General features: G+C 46.3%; 1 protein-coding gene across 6 annotated transcripts in view; it reads right to left on the bottom strand.

Annotated features, from left to right (window-relative positions):
- The window catches only part of SRRM2 (serine/arginine repetitive matrix 2), a 549,687-nt gene that overhangs the window by 526,252 nt on the left and 9,728 nt on the right, over positions 1-13,707 (bottom strand). The gene's annotated exons all lie outside the window — the stretch shown is intronic.

Here is a 13,707-nt window from a genome sequence, read left to right as displayed (position 1 = left end):
TTCATCTCCCAGGAAGAAGGAAGGAGAAGTGAGAGCGGCATAAAAGAAAGGATGACACCTCGTTAGAAAGAAATGGAGGTACCGACTGAACTGACACCCCCCCCCCCCCCGAGTTTGTAAATCAGAAATAGGAAGCCCCGCCGAACAAGACCTACAACTCAGAAAGCCGCCGAGCTGAAGCCATGGCCAAAAGAAACCCCGTGTTCAATGGCACAGCCCTTTAGCGTCTCAAAAGACAAGGAAGAAATGAAGCCTTCGGTAAACTGCGAAGAAGTATCGTAAGACTATATGCCGGACAGGGCTTTCCAAGAGGTGTACAAATATATCGTACTCCGTTTAGGAACTGAACTACATGAAGCTGAGAAGTAAGTGAAGAGCAAGATACCTAGCCCTTGTAACAAGCTAAGAATGGCCCTTGAAGCTGAAGGGAATTGAACGCCAAGCCCTTGGCAATACATTTGTTCCAAAAAAGAATCCTGGAAGGGTACAACTGTGGAGAAGTACCCAAGAAAGGAAAAACCTCCAAAAGGATGCAGAAGCCACAGTTGAAGACGTCTGTATTGCCTGGATAAGAGAAGAAACAACCTGCAACGCATAACCCTTACACGCCAGCCAAGACTTTTCAAAAGCTAGGATGTACTACCAAAGTAGTATTAATATCCAGACCTCAGGGGAGCAAATCCGGAGAAACCAGGAAACTCAATAGTCCTGCTGTCGAAGGAATCATCAGATCCGCATAGCAAGGATGGCGCAGCCAAACTAGATATTCTTCAAATACTGCGCCCTGAAAGCGAGCAGGAGATGGCCCATCCAAGTCAGCATCAGCCAGGGAAAAACCTTGAAAAAAGAGAAACCAGAGGCGAGAAAGAAGCCACGCTGCAACCCCCTCTGACTCCCACTCCCTGTGTCCGCCAAAGAAGCTAGGAAGATGAAAATTTTGAGACGAGGCCAGGAGGTCTAGTACCAGGAGATCTCACTTCCATACAAAGAGCTGGAATGCCTGAACCAAAACTCACAATATCCAGGATGTAGAAGATTTCACTATTACTAACATTTACACTTTCTAGAGCGCACACAGCGCTGCACACTGTCACATACAATAAATGGGCCATGCTCAGATTTCGCAGCGAGAAAGCCTATCCAAACTCTTTTCCTGACCCGTAAAATGAGCTGCCAACAGAAGAGGGTCCACCCATTGAAGCAGAACCATGACATTACCCGCCAATTGAGTACATCACCTACTGCCCAGGCTGTAGAAAAATACCACCATCATAATACTGATTGAAAAGACCCTCAGCGTCATACCGGAAGAATGGTCTGAAGCTCCAGAAATGGTAGTCTGACCATGCTCCAAAGTAGAAGAATGAACAAGCACTGAGTCGCCTCCAAAGACCAGACTCGTGGATCTGAGGACAGAAGGCACTGAGCCCCCCAACCCAACAGCCCGGGATGTTTGGTGACCAGGAGCCAGTCCAGCAAAGACCGAGGCATGCCTTTGAAAAGAGAAATCACGCTGAGCCACCAAAGCATACAGAGCAATGCTTGAGGAGCCCACCAAATAATGGGAGCCCTGAGATACTGGGAACCACCGGAACAAAAGTGACTGCTATAGCGTTACAATGGGAAAGCAAGCCGAAGTTCCCAGTGGAGTTAGCAACATGGATCCTAGAACCTGTACAGAATCCCATACTCTTGGACAAGGTGACCGAAGAAGAATGCAACCCTGAGACTGTGACCCATTGCCCTAGTCTCAGGGAAGAAACACATTTCTCTCCTATATGAAGAAAAACAGCTTCTCAATATACCAATAAATAGTACAGGAGACAAGAGACCCATGCAAATTCGAAGAGTCACATCCAAAGAACTGAGGAAAAGAAACCACCCCTTTCGTGGCAGACAAATGGCCCGACTGGATGCCGTCCAAATCAAGCAGCCAGTCAAGAAGAAAGTAGGAGAATCGCCTGGTAGTGCCAAAACGGTACCATTGCCCTCATTTTTTAAAGCCTGGGGTAGGCGAAATGGCATGAGGCAAAATTGAAAGCGCTGCTCCAAGAGAGGCAAGTAAACCAAGTGCCGATTCGGAGTCCATAGGAAAATGTAAATAGTCTCCCAGTGTTTCTGCAGAAATGTGTAACCCTGAGAAACCAATTCAGCAGAATGTGATCCAGCCCCAGTCTACCCAATGCCCCTGTCTTGGGCACCATGCAGTAAGTGGAACAACGTCCCTTAGTTCCTGAAGAACTACAAGAACTGCCCTGAGGACCAGTAACACTTAAAAGGGAAACACAAAACATAGAAACTCCAAGAACGAACCGGAAACCTGAGGAGGATGCAAAGTTGCAAGCATCCTGAAAAAAAAATTCACAGCTCCCTGACCTGACAATATAGCGTCTTCCCCCTCAAGAGAAAGCCTGAAGAGTCAGTGGAAGAAGTCAAGATCCCCTCAGAACGAAGTGCCGAAGGTCAGGGAACAGCAGGAGGAGCACTATAGGATCTATAAGAATAAAGAAACTAATCTAAGAATAATCAAGGCTCGCCAGGGAAAGAGGAGAATACTGGAACCATGAAAACAGTACTACCTCCAAGCAACATGAACGAAACACGTATTGTTTCATTAACTGAGGTAGACAAGGAATCGGGCTTATAAGTAAGTGACTTACCCAGGGCCAGAAGTAGCAGAACGCTGACTGCCAATTCTGTCTTAGCACCTACCATGAAAAAATGGTAGTGGTAAAATTTTGTGCGACAGGCTGTGCACCATAGAGGCTCCACTACCTCAGAAAGAAAGACAGCCTTGCCCATACGAAAAAAAAAAATGCCACCGTGCTCCCAAACTGCGCCCCAATAGATTATCACAACACCAGAACCGGAAATTATTTCTATAATGCTACCACACACACAAAGCATTGCACAGAGAGCCGAAAAGAAAACATTCAAGTATGTATATGCTCTCTTTAGGGAGATCCTGAGAGAAAGAAAGAGAAACCCGCACCAAGAACCGGGTAATCTCTAGCTGTTAACAGCAACCTGCAGCAATGCACCTTCTGGCCACCCTGTGCAGAGAAAAGCTGAACTGGGCAGTGGAACATAAACTGAAGTCTCCCTCCAATACACTCTCAGGCCTAATAAGCATGACCCCCAAGTTACAAGAACATAAGAACATAAGTGTTGCCTCTGCCGGGTCAGACCAGGGGTCCATCGTGCCCGGCAGTCCGCTCCCGCGGCGGCCCCCCAGGTCCACGACCTGAAAGTGTTCCCTACCTAACCTAAAATATCCATACCCTATTCGCTCAATGTACGGTAAACCTCTATCTGTACCCTGTTATCCCCTTTGCTTCCAGGAAGTCATCCAGTCCCTTTTTGAACCCCAGAATTGTACTCTGTCTTATTACCTCTCCGGGAAGCGCGTTCCAGGTGTCCACCACCCTCTGAGTGAAGAAGAACCGCCTTGCATTCGTTGTGAATCTGTCTCCTCTCAGTTTTTCTGAATGACCTCTTGTTTTAGTTGTCCCTGCTAGTCTAAAGAATCTGTCCCTCTCCACCTTCTCTATGCCTTTCATGATTTTATAAGTTTCTATCATGTCCCCTCTCAGTCTCCGCTTTTCCAGGGTAAAGAGCCCCAGCCTGTCTAACCGTTCGGCATATGAAAGGTTCTCCATACCCTTTATCATCCTCGTTGCCCTCCTCTGGACCCTTTCGAGTATTGCCATGTCCTTCTTGAGGTATGGCGACCAGTATTGGACGCAGTATTCCAGATGTGGGCGCACCATTGCTCGATACAGTGGCAGGATAACTTCTTTTGTTCTGGTAGTGATACCTTTTTTGATAATGCCCAACATTCTGTTCGCTTTTTTTGAGGCCGCTGCACATTGTGCCGCCGGCTTCATTGTGTTATCTACCAATACCCCCAGATCTTTTTCTTGGCTGCCTTCCCCGAGTACCCTCCCTCCCATCGTATAGCTGTACCTGGAGTTCCCCTTCCCTATGTGCAAGACCTTACATTTCTCCACATTGAAGCTCATCTGCCATTTTTTTGCCCACTCACTCAGTTTGTTCAGGTCGTTTTGCAATTCTTTGCATTCTTCAACAGTTCTGGCCCTGCTGGAGAGTTTTGTGTCATCCGCGAACTTGATAACTTCGCACTTTGTCCCCGTTTCTAGATCATTAATAAATATATTGAACAGCAATGGTCCCAGCACTGACCCTTGCGGAACACCACTTGTGACCCCTATCCAGTCAGAGTAGTGCCCCTTTATTCCTACCCTCTGTTTCCTGCCCGCCAGCCAATTTTTGATCCATCTGTACACGTCCCCTTCCACCCCGTGACTCCACAGTTTCTTCAGTAAGCGTTCATGGGGCACCTTGTCAAAGGCTTTTTGGAAATCTAGATATATAATGTCTACTGGGTCACCTTGGTCCAATTGCTTACTTATCCCCTCAAAGAAATGCAGTAGATTTGTCTGGCATGATCGGCCTTTACAGAAACCATGCTGGCTCGATCTCATCAGATTATTTTTTTCTATATGCTCATTAATACCTTCCCTGATAATTGATTCGACCATCTTCCCCGGAACGGAGCCTGTTCTCAAGGACAGGTTGCAAATATGCTGAAGTAACTGTGCTGTTTCATCTCTGAGCTCTTTCAGTATTCTCGGGTGGATCCCGTCTAGGCCCGGAGCTTTGTCCGTTCTCAATCTATCTACCTGCCTAAGAACGTCTTCGAGGCTTACCTCCATGCATGATAATTTCCCCTCTTGATCTCCACTGAAGATTTTTTCCGGTTCTGGCACACTGGATGTGTCCTCTATTGTAAAGACCGACGAGAAGAACTTGTTTAGCCTACCAGCCACCTCTTTTTCCTCTTTCACCACTCCCTTCCGGTCACCCTCATCCAGAGGCCCCACCTCCTCCCTCGCTGGCTGTTTCCCTTTCACATATCGGAAAAATGGTTTGAAATTTCTTGCTTCCTTGGCTAGTCTCTCCTCATACTCTTTCTTGGCTTTCTTGACTACTCGGTGACATTCTTTTTGTTGTTTCCTGTGCTCTCTCCAGTTTCCTTCAGTTTTGTCCTTTTTCCACTTCTGAAATGATTTTTTCTTGTCTCCTATCACTTTCTTTACTTCACTGGTTATCCATGCAGGGTCCTTTGTCTGATTCTTCTTGGAACCTTTCCTAAATCTTGGTATATATAGGTTTTGCGCCTTGTTTACTGTGTCCTTGAATAGGGACCAGGCTTGCTCCACAGTCCGAGTTTCCTTGGAGCTGTTTCTGAGCTTCTTTCTCACCATCTGTCTCATGGCATCATAGTTCCCTTTCTTGAAGTTAAATGTTGTTGCCTTGGTTCTCTTTCCCATAGGTAGTCCTACTTGCACTTTGAACTGAATCATGTTGTGGTCACTGGTTCCTAGTGGTCCTATGATCTCTACATCCTTCGCGGGGCCTTTCAGCCCATTGAGGATCAGATCCAGAGTCGCTGATCCTCTCGTTGGTGCCTCGACTAGTTGTTCCATGAAGCAGTCCTGGATTGCTTCCAGGAACTCCATTTCCTTTGCACATTTTGAATTTCCAAGACACCAGTCTATCCCAGGGTAGTTGAAATCTCCCATAACTATGGTGTTTGGGTTCTTGCATTCCCTTCTCAGCTCGGCTACCATTTCTGTATCTTCAGCTTCAGTTTGCCCAGGTGGACGGTAGAACAATCCCATCTTTATCTCAGATCCGTTGCTTCCCGGTACTTTGATCCACAATGACTCCAGTTGGGCATTTGTCTCTGCTGTGTCCACAGTGGTTGAGTGAATGGTATCCCTTATGTATAGTGCTATTCCTCCCCCCTTCTGGTAAGTCCTGTCTTTTCGGTAGAGTTTGTATCCTGGCAGTACTATGTCCCATTTGTTTTCCTCATTCCACCATGTTTCCGTGATCCCTATGATGTCTAGTCTCTCATTTTTGGCCATGACTTCTAGTTCCCCCATTTTGTTCTTTAGGCTCCTTGCATTAGTATACATGCAGTTCAAGTCCTGGCATTTTCCCTTCCTTTCTCTTTTCCCTTGCATTTCCTGGTTCATTCTGTCCCCTTCCTGGCCTGCCAACTCCTGAGTATTGTCTCTTTTGTCCTCTCTTTGTGGTAGATTCCTATTGCCTTCCCCTTGTGGCTTGTTCCTAGTGTCCTCCTCTTGTTCTTTCTCATCATCCAGTCCTGTTTTGACTTCCCCTTCCAGTATGTTCATCCTTTCCCCCTCTCGCTTCATCTGACTCCCTTGTTTGTTCATATTCTGTTTGTTCATATTCTGTTGCTTGCCACTTGTGTCTTCCCCAAAATCTTTCCCCTCAGTACCCTCACTGGGTACTGTTTCCCGAACCGTCGATACCAGGTCGACTGTCGGCTTTCCCCTACTACTTAGTTTAAAGCTTGCTCTATCGCTCTTTTGACGTTATTTGCTAGTTGTCTAGTTCCCGCCTTGCTCAGGTGTAGACCATCATTCTTGAAAAGCTTGTTCTTTCCCCAGAACGTTGTCCAGTTCCTCACGAAGAGAAATCCCTCTTCTTCACACCATTTTCTCATCCATGCGTTAATTGATTGTAGCTCTGTCTGCCTCTTCGTTTCTGCCCTCGGTACTGGCAGGATCTCTGAGAAGGCTATCCTCTGGGTCCTCATCTTCAGTTTCCTTCCTAAGATCTTGAATTGTTCAGTCAGTGCATTCTTGCTGTAGTCCCTCCTGGTAACATCGTTCGTCCCGACGTGGACTATCACAAACAAACACTCACCAAGCTCCCAAGTACTGCAAAATGGAGCTGCACAACCTCCAACACGTGGAACTCAAACAAAAGGGAGGCCTTATGAAATAATAGCCTACACGCTGCAGCGCTGCTGGGTACTCTGCTGGCATTGAGCAATTCATACTACAATGAGCCTCCTACCGCTCCAGGTCAGACCATCTGAAACCGAAGAGCACTGAGTGAAAACACCCCCTTGAAACGTCCTCAGGACGTTCAAAATGGGCCCCATGCCAGCAGAACGCATATGAAATGAGAAGCAGTACTCGGGAGAAAACAAACCCGACAGCCGCAGCTTCAACACTATTGTAATGCGGCCAACACAAACAAACAGACCACCACCAAAGTGGAGGAAAAAACAGCCTGGAGGAGAACAAACGCTGTGGCACCACCGACAGCGTAGAAAAATAAGTGTATGGCTCCCGCGCACGGGAAATAACCATTCCTTCCAAGCTCCGGTAAATACAAACCCAGAGCTCCCTCAGCAAACATGCACTGCCCTGCCAACTAAAAAGTGCTTGAACGCTGCAGCACTGCCGACAGCATAAGAAAGAAGCGCGCGGGAAATAACCGCTCCTTCATGCTCCGGTAAACACATACCCGGAGTTCCCCAAAGCCAACAGACACTCCTGTGCCGAAAGGAGTTAGGCGTTGAACACCACCCAAAACCCAGCCTCAACGTATGCGGCTAGAAATAAAATTGTTCACAGCAAAGTCATTCACCCGTGATGCCGGGTGAATAGAGGAAAGGCTCTCTCACAAACATACACCCGTGACTAACGAACCCGCAGCAAACAAGAAGCCTAACCAAAACATAATCACAATAAACTGAGTCAGGGCTTGTAGAGGACAGCAAGAGCCGGTTGAAGCCAGTTATTGCCAGTTGCTCAGCACTAGCAGGGCAGACATTGTATATATTCTCTGTGGTCTCTCTTTTTTTTTTTTTTTAATTAAGGGAAAGAAGAAAAATATACATACATATAGAAACCCAGTCAGACCCTCTATCACTGGAGGGAGGGTGAGGCAGGGACCTGGGGGGGCCCAGGTGTAACCCCTAAAGCCAGCACCATTCAGCCAGACACCCCTGTCTCACTGAAGAGGAAACCTCAACAGGAGAAATAGCACTGATAACTCACTGAACAGAAAATCTCAACAGGAGAAATAAGCTTCCAGTCACAGCCAGAATCCAGGAGCTAGTTGAATAGCGACCATCACCTGCTGGGAGATAGAGCATACTGGAGATACAGGAGGAGTGCCAGCCAATAGGACCACCTGTTAATCAGTTTCTCTATCTCCGCCTGCTGGTAGATGTGGGCTATCCCATTGGTCTCTGGATTCAACTGCTGCTGTTGCTAAGGAAAATACAAGATGTGATGGTAGTAAAGATAGTGACGTAAACAATATTAGCAACTCTCTGGACCAATGCAATAAGAAGCAAAACTAAACAGAAACTATTAAAAAAAAAAAAAAGGAGTTTACCACTGAAAGATAGCTGGAAATCAATGATCACAAATGCTTGCAGTCTAAGCAACAAAGTTCATGATCTGCAAGCCCTGATGTTAGAGGCAGACCTGGACATTGTTGCTATCAGAGAGACATGGTTCAGTGAATCCAATGGATGGGGTGCAAACATACTGGGATATAATATTTTTAGGAAGGACAGAGATGGTTAAAAAGACCAATATCCAAGCGACTGAAATGCAGGGAACCTGGAAAGAGGAAGAAGCAATATAGATCACTCTGAAAAGAGAAGATGGAACTACTATCTAAGTGGGTGTAGTCTACAGACCTCCGATTCAATTGCAACAAATTGATAAAGATCTGATTGCAGATATCCAAAAGTTTGGAAAGAAAGAGGAAATGCTGCTTTTGGGTGATTTCAATCTGCTGGATGCTGACTGGAAAGTTTCATATGCAGAATTAGAAAAAAGTAGGAAGATTGTGGATGCCTTTCAAGAGGCTCTGCTCAGACAAATGGTGATGGAACCCACGAGGGAAAAAGCAATACTGGATCTGGTACTCACAAATGGAGAGAGTATCTCTAATGTTCAAGTGGGTGCCAACCTGGGAAGTAGCGATCAACAAACAGTTTGATTCAACATAACAGCTAAAGGGGGAGGTTAGCTACACAAAACTCAAAGTTCTAGATTTCAAACGTACGGACTTTAGTAATATGGGAGAATACCTGAAGGAAAAGCTGTTAGGAATGGAGGACATAAGAGAAGTGGAAAATCAGTGGTCTAAGCTGAAGGAGCAATAAAAATGTCAACTGACCTTTATATGAAAAAAATAAATTATAACAAGAGAAAAAGGAAATCAATATGGTTCTCTAAATCAGTGCAGAGAAAATAAAGGCATTTGTGAAATATAAAAAAAACTTGAGAGGTGTGCAGAAAGGACTACCAGGTGAAACTGAAAAAAGCCAAGAGAGAGATACAACTGGCAAAAGCGCAAATGGAAGAGCAAATAGCTAAAAATGAAAAAAGGGAGACGGTGAAAGGAGGATGATGAAAAATGAAATTGCGGGACTAGAAGATGCTATGAACCGATAAGTGGAGAGTGATGAGGAAAAAGCAAACATGCTAAACAAATACTTCTCTTCTGTGTTCCCGGAAGAAAATCCTAGAGAAGGACTAAGATTGACTGGCAAAGTAACACAAGAGAATGGAGTAGATACCGCACTGTTCACAGAAGAAAGTGTTTATGAATAACTTGAAAAATTGAAAGTGGATAAAGCAATGGGACTGGATCCATCCTAGGATATTGAAGGAGCTCAGAGAGGTTCTGGCGGGTCCTATTAAAGATTTGTTCAACAAGTCTCTGGAGACTGGAGGGGCTCCTGGGGATTGGAGATGAGCGGATGTGGTGCCAATTCACAAAAGTGGTCGCAGAGATAATGCAGGAATCTACAGACTGGTAAGCCTCACTTCGCTTATTGGAAAAATAATGGAAGCGATGCTGAAAGAAAGGATAGTGAAATTCCTAGAATCAAATGGGTTACAGGATCCGAGGCAACATGGTTTTACTAAAGGTAAATTGTGCCAAATGAATCCGATTGAACTTTTTTGATTGGGCAACCAAAGAATTGGACCAAGGACATATATTAGATGTAATTTACTTAGATTTCAGCAAAGCCTTTGACATAGGAGTCTCTTGAACAAACTTGAGGGCCTGAAGTTAGGACCCAAAGTGGTGAACTGGATTAGAAACTGGTTGACGGACAGATGCCAGAGGGTGGTGGTTAATGGAATTCACTCGGAGGAATGAAAGGTGAATAGTGAAGTCCCTCAAGGATAGTTGCTGGGGCCGATCCTGTTCAATATGTTTGTGAGCGACATTGCCAAAGGGTTAGAAGTAAAGGTTTGCCTCTGAGGTTGATACCAAGATTTGTAACAGAGTAGACACTAAGGAGAGATTGGAAAACATGAAAAAGGATCGGCAAAAGTTCGAGGAATGGTCTAATATCTGGCAACTAAAATTCAATGCAAAGAAGTGAAGAGTGATGCATTTGGAGATTAGAAATTGGCAGGAGCTATATGTGCTGGTAGGTGAGAAGCTGATATGCAGATGGAGAGAGGGACCCTTGGGGTGATGGTGTCCGAAGATCTAAAGGCAAAGAAACAGTGTGACAAGGCGGTGGCTGTTGCCAGAAGGATACTAGGCTGTATAGAAAGAGGCGTAACCAGTTGATGCCTGTACAGGTCGATGGTGAAGCCCCACTTGGAATATTGCGTTCAATTTTGGAGACCCGATCTGGTAAAGGACATAAGAAGACTTGAAGCAGTCCAGAGAAAGGCAACAAAAATGGTAGGTTTGCGCCAAAAGACGTATGAGGAGACTGGAAGCCCTGAATATGTATACCCTAGAGCACAGGTGTCAAAGTCGGTCCTCGAGGGCCGCAATCTAGTCGGGTTTTCAGGATTTCCCCAATGAATATGCATGAGATCTATTAGTATACAATGAAAGCAGTGCATGCAAATAGATCTAATGCATATTCATTGGGGGAAATCCTGAAAACCTGATTGGATTGTGGCCCTCAAGTACCAACTTTGACACCCCTGTCCTAGAGGAAAGGGGGGGACAGGAGAGATACGATTCAGACATTGAAATACTTGAAAGGTATTAATAATAATAACTTTATTATTGTATACCACGGTACCATGGAAGTTCAGTGAGGTTAACAGGTGAAGAGACAGTACAATTTACAGCGAATTTACAAGCATGACAGTGATGAGGCATAAAAGATGAAGGAGATACAAAATAGAACATAGAACAAAATCTTTTCCAGAGAAAGGAAAATGGTAAAACCAGAGGGCATAATCTGAGGTTGAGGGGTGGTAGAGTTAAGAGTAATGTTAGGAAATTCTTTTTTACCGAGAGGGTTTTTGATGCCTGGAATGTGCTCCCGAGGGAGGTAGTGGAGAAGAAAACGGTGACATAGTTCAAAAAAGCATGGGATGAACACAGAGGATCTCTAATCAGAAAATAATGGTAAATATTGAAGAACTAAGACTAGTACTGGGCAGACTAGCACGGTCATTTAGTTGAGGATGGGCTGGGATGGTTCAGATGAGCTGGAGTAAGCTTTGATGGAGACAACAGTAGATGGAACCTATGCACAGTACCAGGCAGAGCTCTAGATTTCTGGCCCAGAAATATGTAAGAAAAACCAATTTAAATTATCAAATTATAGAGAGTATGTTTGGCCAGACTGGATGGATCATTCGGGTCTTTATCTGCCATCATTTGTTATGTTACTAATGTTTAAATTATTTGGTAAATGAATTCCATTAATCCATTCATAAAATTGCGGGTAATTTTCTATCTAGAAGATATTATCACAGATGCTTGGTTTTGAATTTCTCAAAAGTGTGAATTTGTCTGCAGAGATAAATAACATGCCGCATCTTCACAGCAAAAAATGCTATAAAATATACAAAGTTGAGAAAAAGACCTTAGCCCCATTGTTCCTTTGAATAATTTAAGAGGCCTTACCTCTTAAATACTAAGGGGGTAATAATAAAAAAAAAGCAAAACTAGAAAGTGTCCTAAATGGCTACTTGGACGATCAAAAAGCCTGATCGTCCAAGTACCCATAACCAAAGCTGTTTTTTAGACATATCTAAAAACAGCTTAGGCCTTTCCCCTGCCACTAAACGCACAGAGAGAAAAGAGGTGTGTTTAGAGGAGGGGAAAGGACGGGCAGTGGGCAGGAGGTGGGCCGACATACACCTAGGCGTACAACAGGTATAACTAAAACATTAACAGGTTGCCTAGTCGGCCTTAAATCTTTTTGACTTACACGTAGTCAAACCAGGTCTAAGTGCCGAAAAAGGGGCCGCTGAGCTGATGGCCGCTGGCGCCATCAGTTCAGCGGCCCGGCAACCTACCCACCGCAAGCATCGCAGCAGGAGAGATGCCTCATCTCCCCTACCGCGATGCCATCACTCCTCTACCTGAACTGCCGCGACCCGCGGCAGGAGAGATGCCCTATCTCTCCTGACGCAGGTCGCGGCAGTTCCGGTAGAGGAGTGATGGCATCGCGGTAGGGGAGATGAGGCATCTCTCCTGCCGCGATCCATCACACCCCCCCTCGCGATTAATATCGGGCCAGGAGAGAGCCCAAGCTCTCCTGGCCCCGGCGACCACCCCACCCCCCCGCAACTCGTTCGAGCCAGGAAGGAGCCCAAGCCCTCCTGGCCCTGGCGACCTCCCCCCTCCGCCGCTACATGAATGGGCCAGGAGGGAGCCCAAACCCTCCTGGCTCCGGCGACCCCTCCCGCCGCTACATGAATGGGCCAGGAGGGAGCCCAAACCCTCCTGGCCCCGGCGACCCCCTACCCCCACCCCCCACTACAATACGGGCAGGAGGGATCCCAGGCCCCCCTCCCCCCAACGATCACTCCCCCCAGAACCCCCAATCTCCCCCCCCCAGCCGACCCGCGACCCCCGGCCGACCCTACGACCCCCCCACCCCCACCCCCACCCCTCTTCCCCATACCTTTTTTTAAGTTGGCCGGACAGACGGGAGCCAAAACCGCCTGTCCGGCAGGCAGCCACCGGCAGAATGGGGCCAGATTGGCCCAGCCGTCCCAAAGGCCCGCCCACAGGTGGGGCCTAAAGCGCCTGGGCCAATCAGAATAGGCTCCCTCTTGCCCCGATATCGTCGGGGTTTGCTGCGGATGGCCGAGGCAAGAAGGCTTGAGCTCCCTCTTGCCCCGATGTTGTCGGGAGGGGGGTCGCGGTTTGACATGGCAGGAGGGCTTGGGCACCCTCCTGCCTGGATGGTTGTGGGGGGGGGATTCTGTAACCGGTGTTGTTTTTGACAGATACCGGTTACAGAATCCAGCTTTTAGGCGAAGGACTGGCTCCTCCTTCGCCTAAAAGCCCTTCTGTTGGACGTTTGGGGCTTAGGCGTTTTTTTGTTTCATTATGGCTGAAAAGTGTAGACGTGGTGTGGGTGTACTTTTAGACGTAGTAGTGATTGGACGTTTAGGCAGAGGAAGGCCATAATCAAAACAAGGACGTTTGGTTTGGTTATGGACACTTTCCCTGCTTCTGCGTTGAACGTTTAAGGACTTAGGCCAAAAGGGGACTTAAAGACGTTTTTTTTTATTATGCCCCTCCACGTTTATATTTCTGCACAAGCAGCGAAGTGTGAGGAGGGAAGAGAAATAGAAATGAAAAGGAAGCATTTTAAGCAGAATCTTGGGATATTTGTATGTACAGCCTGAGGTTTATCATATTATTCTCTCCTTGGAGGAGAAAACCTATAATGGCAGAAGGCCGTAACAGAGACCCAATTTGTGAATGTTTTAATGAAGTTCCTCTACCTATGGTTAGTGAAATGTAACATCACGAGAAGTGCTTTGATGAATATGACAAAAGAAACTTGTTTCAACAGGCAGAGATCTTCAGGTTGGTAAATGTTTT

Source organism: Geotrypetes seraphini, chromosome 5 (genome assembly GCF_902459505.1).
Source record: "Geotrypetes seraphini chromosome 5, aGeoSer1.1, whole genome shotgun sequence".
NCBI classification, from domain to species: Eukaryota; Metazoa; Chordata; class Amphibia; order Gymnophiona; family Dermophiidae; genus Geotrypetes; species Geotrypetes seraphini.
Note: the sequence above shows the minus strand (reverse complement) of the source record. Positions and strands in the feature narration are given on the sequence as shown.